Genomic DNA, 8,163 nt, shown 5'->3' with positions numbered 1-8,163 from the left:
GCTTGGAAGCTTGGTGTTAGGAAGCTCGCCTGAGGAAGGCCTAATATTGTGCCGAAACGTCGCGAAGAAGCTCACACCAATTTTATAAAATGCTCACCACACCTAAATCCTCAACCTAAGGCCCGAAATTGCCCTTGCTCATCCACTGGAGCGTGCTTTTTTTGTTTTCTTAATTTTTTGGGACACTTTGGGGGCGAGGCGGCCAGTTGGTGTATGGCCCGTGCACGACCTGCATGTTGCTCTGGCATAATTGCTGTGTCTTCATACTTACCTCACCTAACCCTAGCCAGTGCCTGCTCCTCTGGACCTCGTTCCTACCTGTAACAAGAAATTGGAAAATAGAGAAATGCCAGATGATGGCCAAGTGCAAAATCGCACATTACGTCTCAACGGCTGTTGGTGGAAGCTCAGTATGGGGAAGCTCGTGTGGAAGCTCAGTAGGGGGAAGCTCACATGGAAGCATATTGTTAGAAAGCTCGCTTGGAAGCTTGGTGTTAGGAAGCTCGCCTGAGGAAGGCCTAATATTGTGCCGAAACGTCGCGAAGAAGCTCACACCAATTTTATAAAATGCTCACCACACCTAAATCCTCAACCTAAGGCCCGAAATTGCCCTTGCTCATCCACTGGAGCGTGCTTTTTTTGTTTTCTTAATTTTTTGGGACACTTTGGGGGCGAGGCGGCCAGTTGGTGTATGGCCCGTGCACGACCTGCATGTTGCTCTGGCATAATTGCTGTGTCTTCATACTTACCTCACCTAACCCTAGCCAGTGCCTGCTCCTCTGGACCTCGTTCCTACCTGTAACAAGAAATTGGAAAATAGAGAAATGCCAGATGATGGCCAAGTGCAAAATCGCACATTACGTCTCAACGGCTGTTGGTGGAAGCTCAGTATGGGGAAGCTCGTGTGGAAGCTCAGTAGGGGGAAGCTCACATGGAAGCATATTGTTAGAAAGCTCGCTTGGAAGCTTGGTGTTAGGAAGCTCGCCTGAGGAAGGCCTAATATTGTGCCGAAACGTCGCGAAGAAGCTCACACCAATTTTATAAAATGCTCACCACACCTAAATCCTCAACCTAAGGCCCGAAATTGCCCTTGCTCATCCACTGGAGCGTGCTTTTTTTGTTTTCTTAATTTTTTGGGACACTTTGGGGGCGAGGCGGCCAGTTGGTGTATGGCCCGTGCACGACCTGCATGTTGCTCTGGCATAATTGCTGTGTCTTCATACTTACCTCACCTAACCCTAGCCAGTGCCTGCTCCTCTGGACCTCGTTCCTACCTGTAACAAGAAATTGGAAAATAGAGAAATGCCAGATGATGGCCAAGTGCAAAATCGCACATTACGTCTCAACGGCTGTTGGTGGAAGCTCAGTATGGGGAAGCTCGTGTGGAAGCTCAGTAGGGGGAAGCTCACATGGAAGCATATTGTTAGAAAGCTCGCTTGGAAGCTTGGTGTTAGGAAGCTCGCCTGAGGAAGGCCTAATATTGTGCCGAAACGTCGCGAAGAAGCTCACACCAATTTTATAAAATGCTCACCACACCTAAATCCTCAACCTAAGGCCCGAAATTGCCCTTGCTCATCCACTGGAGCGTGCTTTTTTTGTTTTCTTAATTTTTTGGGACACTTTGGGGGCGAGGCGGCCAGTTGGTGTATGGCCCGTGCACGACCTGCATGTTGCTCTGGCATAATTGCTGTGTCTTCATACTTACCTCACCTAACCCTAGCCAGTGCCTGCTCCTCTGGACCTCGTTCCTACCTGTAACAAGAAATTGGAAAATAGAGAAATGCCAGATGATGGCCAAGTGCAAAATCGCACATTACGTCTCAACGGCTGTTGGTGGAAGCTCAGTATGGGGAAGCTCGTGTGGAAGCTCAGTAGGGGGAAGCTCACATGGAAGCATATTGTTAGAAAGCTCGCTTGGAAGCTTGGTGTTAGGAAGCTCGCCTGAGGAAGGCCTAATATTGTGCCGAAACGTCGCGAAGAAGCTCACACCAATTTTATAAAATGCTCACCACACCTAAATCCTCAACCTAAGGCCCGAAATTGCCCTTGCTCATCCACTGGAGCGTGCTTTTTTTGTTTTCTTAATTTTTTGGGACACTTTGGGGGCGAGGCGGCCAGTTGGTGTATGGCCCGTGCACGACCTGCATGTTGCTCTGGCATAATTGCTGTGTCTTCATACTTACCTCACCTAACCCTAGCCAGTGCCTGCTCCTCTGGACCTCGTTCCTACCTGTAACAAGAAATTGGAAAATAGAGAAATGCCAGATGATGGCCAAGTGCAAAATCGCACATTACGTCTCAACGGCTGTTGGTGGAAGCTCAGTATGGGGAAGCTCGTGTGGAAGCTCAGTAGGGGGAAGCTCACATGGAAGCATATTGTTAGAAAGCTCGCTTGGAAGCTTGGTGTTAGGAAGCTCGCCTGAGGAAGGCCTAATATTGTGCCGAAACGTCGCGAAGAAGCTCACACCAATTTTATAAAATGCTCACCACACCTAAATCCTCAACCTAAGGCCCGAAATTGCCCTTGCTCATCCACTGGAGCGTGCTTTTTTTGTTTTCTTAATTTTTTGGGACACTTTGGGGGCGAGGCGGCCAGTTGGTGTATGGCCCGTGCACGACCTGCATGTTGCTCTGGCATAATTGCTGTGTCTTCATACTTACCTCACCTAACCCTAGCCAGTGCCTGCTCCTCTGGACCTCGTTCCTACCTGTAACAAGAAATTGGAAAATAGAGAAATGCCAGATGATGGCCAAGTGCAAAATCGCACATTACGTCTCAACGGCTGTTGGTGGAAGCTCAGTATGGGGAAGCTCGTGTGGAAGCTCAGTAGGGGGAAGCTCACATGGAAGCATATTGTTAGAAAGCTCGCTTGGAAGCTTGGTGTTAGGAAGCTCGCCTGAGGAAGGCCTAATATTGTGCCGAAACGTCGCGAAGAAGCTCACACCAATTTTATAAAATGCTCACCACACCTAAATCCTCAACCTAAGGCCCGAAATTGCCCTTGCTCATCCACTGGAGCGTGCTTTTTTTGTTTTCTTAATTTTTTGGGACACTTTGGGGGCGAGGCGGCCAGTTGGTGTATGGCCCGTGCACGACCTGCATGTTGCTCTGGCATAATTGCTGTGTCTTCATACTTACCTCACCTAACCCTAGCCAGTGCCTGCTCCTCTGGACCTCGTTCCTACCTGTAACAAGAAATTGGAAAATAGAGAAATGCCAGATGATGGCCAAGTGCAAAATCGCACATTACGTCTCAACGGCTGTTGGTGGAAGCTCAGTATGGGGAAGCTCGTGTGGAAGCTCAGTAGGGGGAAGCTCACATGGAAGCATATTGTTAGAAAGCTCGCTTGGAAGCTTGGTGTTAGGAAGCTCGCCTGAGGAAGGCCTAATATTGTGCCGAAACGTCGCGAAGAAGCTCACACCAATTTTATAAAATGCTCACCACACCTAAATCCTCAACCTAAGGCCCGAAATTGCCCTTGCTCATCCACTGGAGCGTGCTTTTTTTGTTTTCTTAATTTTTTGGGACACTTTGGGGGCGAGGCGGCCAGTTGGTGTATGGCCCGTGCACGACCTGCATGTTGCTCTGGCATAATTGCTGTGTCTTCATACTTACCTCACCTAACCCTAGCCAGTGCCTGCTCCTCTGGACCTCGTTCCTACCTGTAACAAGAAATTGGAAAATAGAGAAATGCCAGATGATGGCCAAGTGCAAAATCGCACATTACGTCTCAACGGCTGTTGGTGGAAGCTCAGTATGGGGAAGCTCGTGTGGAAGCTCAGTAGGGGGAAGCTCACATGGAAGCATATTGTTAGAAAGCTCGCTTGGAAGCTTGGTGTTAGGAAGCTCGCCTGAGGAAGGCCTAATATTGTGCCGAAACGTCGCGAAGAAGCTCACACCAATTTTATAAAATGCTCACCACACCTAAATCCTCAACCTAAGGCCCGAAATTGCCCTTGCTCATCCACTGGAGCGTGCTTTTTTTGTTTTCTTAATTTTTTGGGACACTTTGGGGGCGAGGCGGCCAGTTGGTGTATGGCCCGTGCACGACCTGCATGTTGCTCTGGCATAATTGCTGTGTCTTCATACTTACCTCACCTAACCCTAGCCAGTGCCTGCTCCTCTGGACCTCGTTCCTACCTGTAACAAGAAATTGGAAAATAGAGAAATGCCAGATGATGGCCAAGTGCAAAATCGCACATTACGTCTCAACGGCTGTTGGTGGAAGCTCAGTATGGGGAAGCTCGTGTGGAAGCTCAGTAGGGGGAAGCTCACATGGAAGCATATTGTTAGAAAGCTCGCTTGGAAGCTTGGTGTTAGGAAGCTCGCCTGAGGAAGGCCTAATATTGTGCCGAAACGTCGCGAAGAAGCTCACACCAATTTTATAAAATGCTCACCACACCTAAATCCTCAACCTAAGGCCCGAAATTGCCCTTGCTCATCCACTGGAGCGTGCTTTTTTTGTTTTCTTAATTTTTTGGGACACTTTGGGGGCGAGGCGGCCAGTTGGTGTATGGCCCGTGCACGACCTGCATGTTGCTCTGGCATAATTGCTGTGTCTTCATACTTACCTCACCTAACCCTAGCCAGTGCCTGCTCCTCTGGACCTCGTTCCTACCTGTAACAAGAAATTGGAAAATAGAGAAATGCCAGATGATGGCCAAGTGCAAAATCGCACATTACGTCTCAACGGCTGTTGGTGGAAGCTCAGTATGGGGAAGCTCGTGTGGAAGCTCAGTAGGGGAAGCTCACATGGAAGCATATTGTTAGAAAGCTCGCTTGGAAGCTTGGTGTTAGGAAGCTCGCCTGAGGAAGGCCTAATATTGTGCCGAAACGTCGCGAAGAAGCTCACACCAATTTTATAAAATGCTCACCACACCTAAATCCTCAACCTAAGGCCCGAAATTGCCCTTGCTCATCCACTGGAGCGTGCTTTTTTTGTTTTCTTAATTTTTTGGGACACTTTGGGGGCGAGGCGGCCAGTTGGTGTATGGCCCGTGCACGACCTGCATGTTGCTCTGGCATAATTGCTGTGTCTTCATACTTACCTCACCTAACCCTAGCCAGTGCCTGCTCCTCTGGACCTCGTTCCTACCTGTAACAAGAAATTGGAAAATAGAGAAATGCCAGATGATGGCCAAGTGCAAAATCGCACATTACGTCTCAACGGCTGTTGGTGGAAGCTCAGTATGGGGAAGCTCGTGTGGAAGCTCAGTAGGGGGAAGCTCACATGGAAGCATATTGTTAGAAAGCTCGCTTGGAAGCTTGGTGTTAGGAAGCTCGCCTGAGGAAGGCCTAATATTGTGCCGAAACGTCGCGAAGAAGCTCACACCAATTTTATAAAATGCTCACCACACCTAAATCCTCAACCTAAGGCCCGAAATTGCCCTTGCTCATCCACTGGAGCGTGCTTTTTTTGTTTTCTTAATTTTTTGGGACACTTTGGGGGCGAGGCGGCCAGTTGGTGTATGGCCCGTGCACGACCTGCATGTTGCTCTGGCATAATTGCTGTGTCTTCATACTTACCTCACCTAACCCTAGCCAGTGCCTGCTCCTCTGGACCTCGTTCCTACCTGTAACAAGAAATTGGAAAATAGAGAAATGCCAGATGATGGCCAAGTGCAAAATCGCACATTACGTCTCAACGGCTGTTGGTGGAAGCTCAGTATGGGGAAGCTCGTGTGGAAGCTCAGTAGGGGGAAGCTCACATGGAAGCATATTGTTAGAAAGCTCGCTTGGAAGCTTGGTGTTAGGAAGCTCGCCTGAGGAAGGCCTAATATTGTGCCGAAACGTCGCGAAGAAGCTCACACCAATTTTATAAAATGCTCACCACACCTAAATCCTCAACCTAAGGCCCGAAATTGCCCTTGCTCATCCACTGGAGCGTGCTTTTTTTGTTTTCTTAATTTTTTGGGACACTTTGGGGGCGAGGCGGCCAGTTGGTGTATGGCCCGTGCACGACCTGCATGTTGCTCTGGCATAATTGCTGTGTCTTCATACTTACCTCACCTAACCCTAGCCAGTGCCTGCTCCTCTGGACCTCGTTCCTACCTGTAACAAGAAATTGGAAAATAGAGAAATGCCAGATGATGGCCAAGTGCAAAATCGCACATTACGTCTCAACGGCTGTTGGTGGAAGCTCAGTATGGGGAAGCTCGTGTGGAAGCTCAGTAGGGGGAAGCTCACATGGAAGCATATTGTTAGAAAGCTCGCTTGGAAGCTTGGTGTTAGGAAGCTCGCCTGAGGAAGGCCTAATATTGTGCCGAAACGTCGCGAAGAAGCTCACACCAATTTTATAAAATGCTCACCACACCTAAATCCTCAACCTAAGGCCCGAAATTGCCCTTGCTCATCCACTGGAGCGTGCTTTTTTTGTTTTCTTAATTTTTTGGGACACTTTGGGGGCGAGGCGGCCAGTTGGTGTATGGCCCGTGCACGACCTGCATGTTGCTCTGGCATAATTGCTGTGTCTTCATACTTACCTCACCTAACCCTAGCCAGTGCCTGCTCCTCTGGACCTCGTTCCTACCTGTAACAAGAAATTGGAAAATAGAGAAATGCCAGATGATGGCCAAGTGCAAAATCGCACATTACGTCTCAACGGCTGTTGGTGGAAGCTCAGTATGGGGAAGCTCGTGTGGAAGCTCAGTAGGGGGAAGCTCACATGGAAGCATATTGTTAGAAAGCTCGCTTGGAAGCTTGGTGTTAGGAAGCTCGCCTGAGGAAGGCCTAATATTGTGCCGAAACGTCGCGAAGAAGCTCACACCAATTTTATAAAATGCTCACCACACCTAAATCCTCAACCTAAGGCCCGAAATTGCCCTTGCTCATCCACTGGAGCGTGCTTTTTTTGTTTTCTTAATTTTTTGGGACACTTTGGGGGCGAGGCGGCCAGTTGGTGTATGGCCCGTGCACGACCTGCATGTTGCTCTGGCATAATTGCTGTGTCTTCATACTTACCTCACCTAACCCTAGCCAGTGCCTGCTCCTCTGGACCTCGTTCCTACCTGTAACAAGAAATTGGAAAATAGAGAAATGCCAGATGATGGCCAAGTGCAAAATCGCACATTACGTCTCAACGGCTGTTGGTGGAAGCTCAGTATGGGGAAGCTCGTGTGGAAGCTCAGTAGGGGGAAGCTCACATGGAAGCATATTGTTAGAAAGCTCGCTTGGAAGCTTGGTGTTAGGAAGCTCGCCTGAGGAAGGCCTAATATTGTGCCGAAACGTCGCGAAGAAGCTCACACCAATTTTATAAAATGCTCACCACACCTAAATCCTCAACCTAAGGCCCGAAATTGCCCTTGCTCATCCACTGGAGCGTGCTTTTTTTGTTTTCTTAATTTTTTGGGACACTTTGGGGGCGAGGCGGCCAGTTGGTGTATGGCCCGTGCACGACCTGCATGTTGCTCTGGCATAATTGCTGTGTCTTCATACTTACCTCACCTAACCCTAGCCAGTGCCTGCTCCTCTGGACCTCGTTCCTACCTGTAACAAGAAATTGGAAAATAGAGAAATGCCAGATGATGGCCAAGTGCAAAATCGCACATTACGTCTCAACGGCTGTTGGTGGAAGCTCAGTATGGGGAAGCTCGTGTGGAAGCTCAGTAGGGGGAAGCTCACATGGAAGCATATTGTTAGAAAGCTCGCTTGGAAGCTTGGTGTTAGGAAGCTCGCCTGAGGAAGGCCTAATATTGTGCCGAAACGTCGCGAAGAAGCTCACACCAATTTTATAAAATGCTCACCACACCTAAATCCTCAACCTAAGGCCCGAAATTGCCCTTGCTCATCCACTGGAGCGTGCTTTTTTTGTTTTCTTAATTTTTTGGGACACTTTGGGGGCGAGGCGGCCAGTTGGTGTATGGCCCGTGCACGACCTGCATGTTGCTCTGGCATAATTGCTGTGTCTTCATACTTACCTCACCTAACCCTAGCCAGTGCCTGCTCCTCTGGACCTCGTTCCTACCTGTAACAAGAAATTGGAAAATAGAGAAATGCCAGATGATGGCCAAGTGCAAAATCGCACATTACGTCTCAACGGCTGTTGGTGGAAGCTCAGTATGGGGAAGCTCGTGTGGAAGCTCAGTAGGGGGAAGCTCACATGGAAGCATATTGTTAGAAAGCTCGCTTGGAAGCTTGGTGTTAGGAAGCTCGCCTGAGGAAG

This window comes from Barbatula barbatula, assembly GCF_947034865.1.
Source record: "Barbatula barbatula genome assembly, chromosome: 4".
Lineage (NCBI taxonomy): Eukaryota > Metazoa > Chordata > Actinopteri > Cypriniformes > Nemacheilidae > Barbatula > Barbatula barbatula.
The sequence above is the reverse complement of the archived record's forward strand: the minus strand, read 5'-3'. Positions refer to the sequence as shown.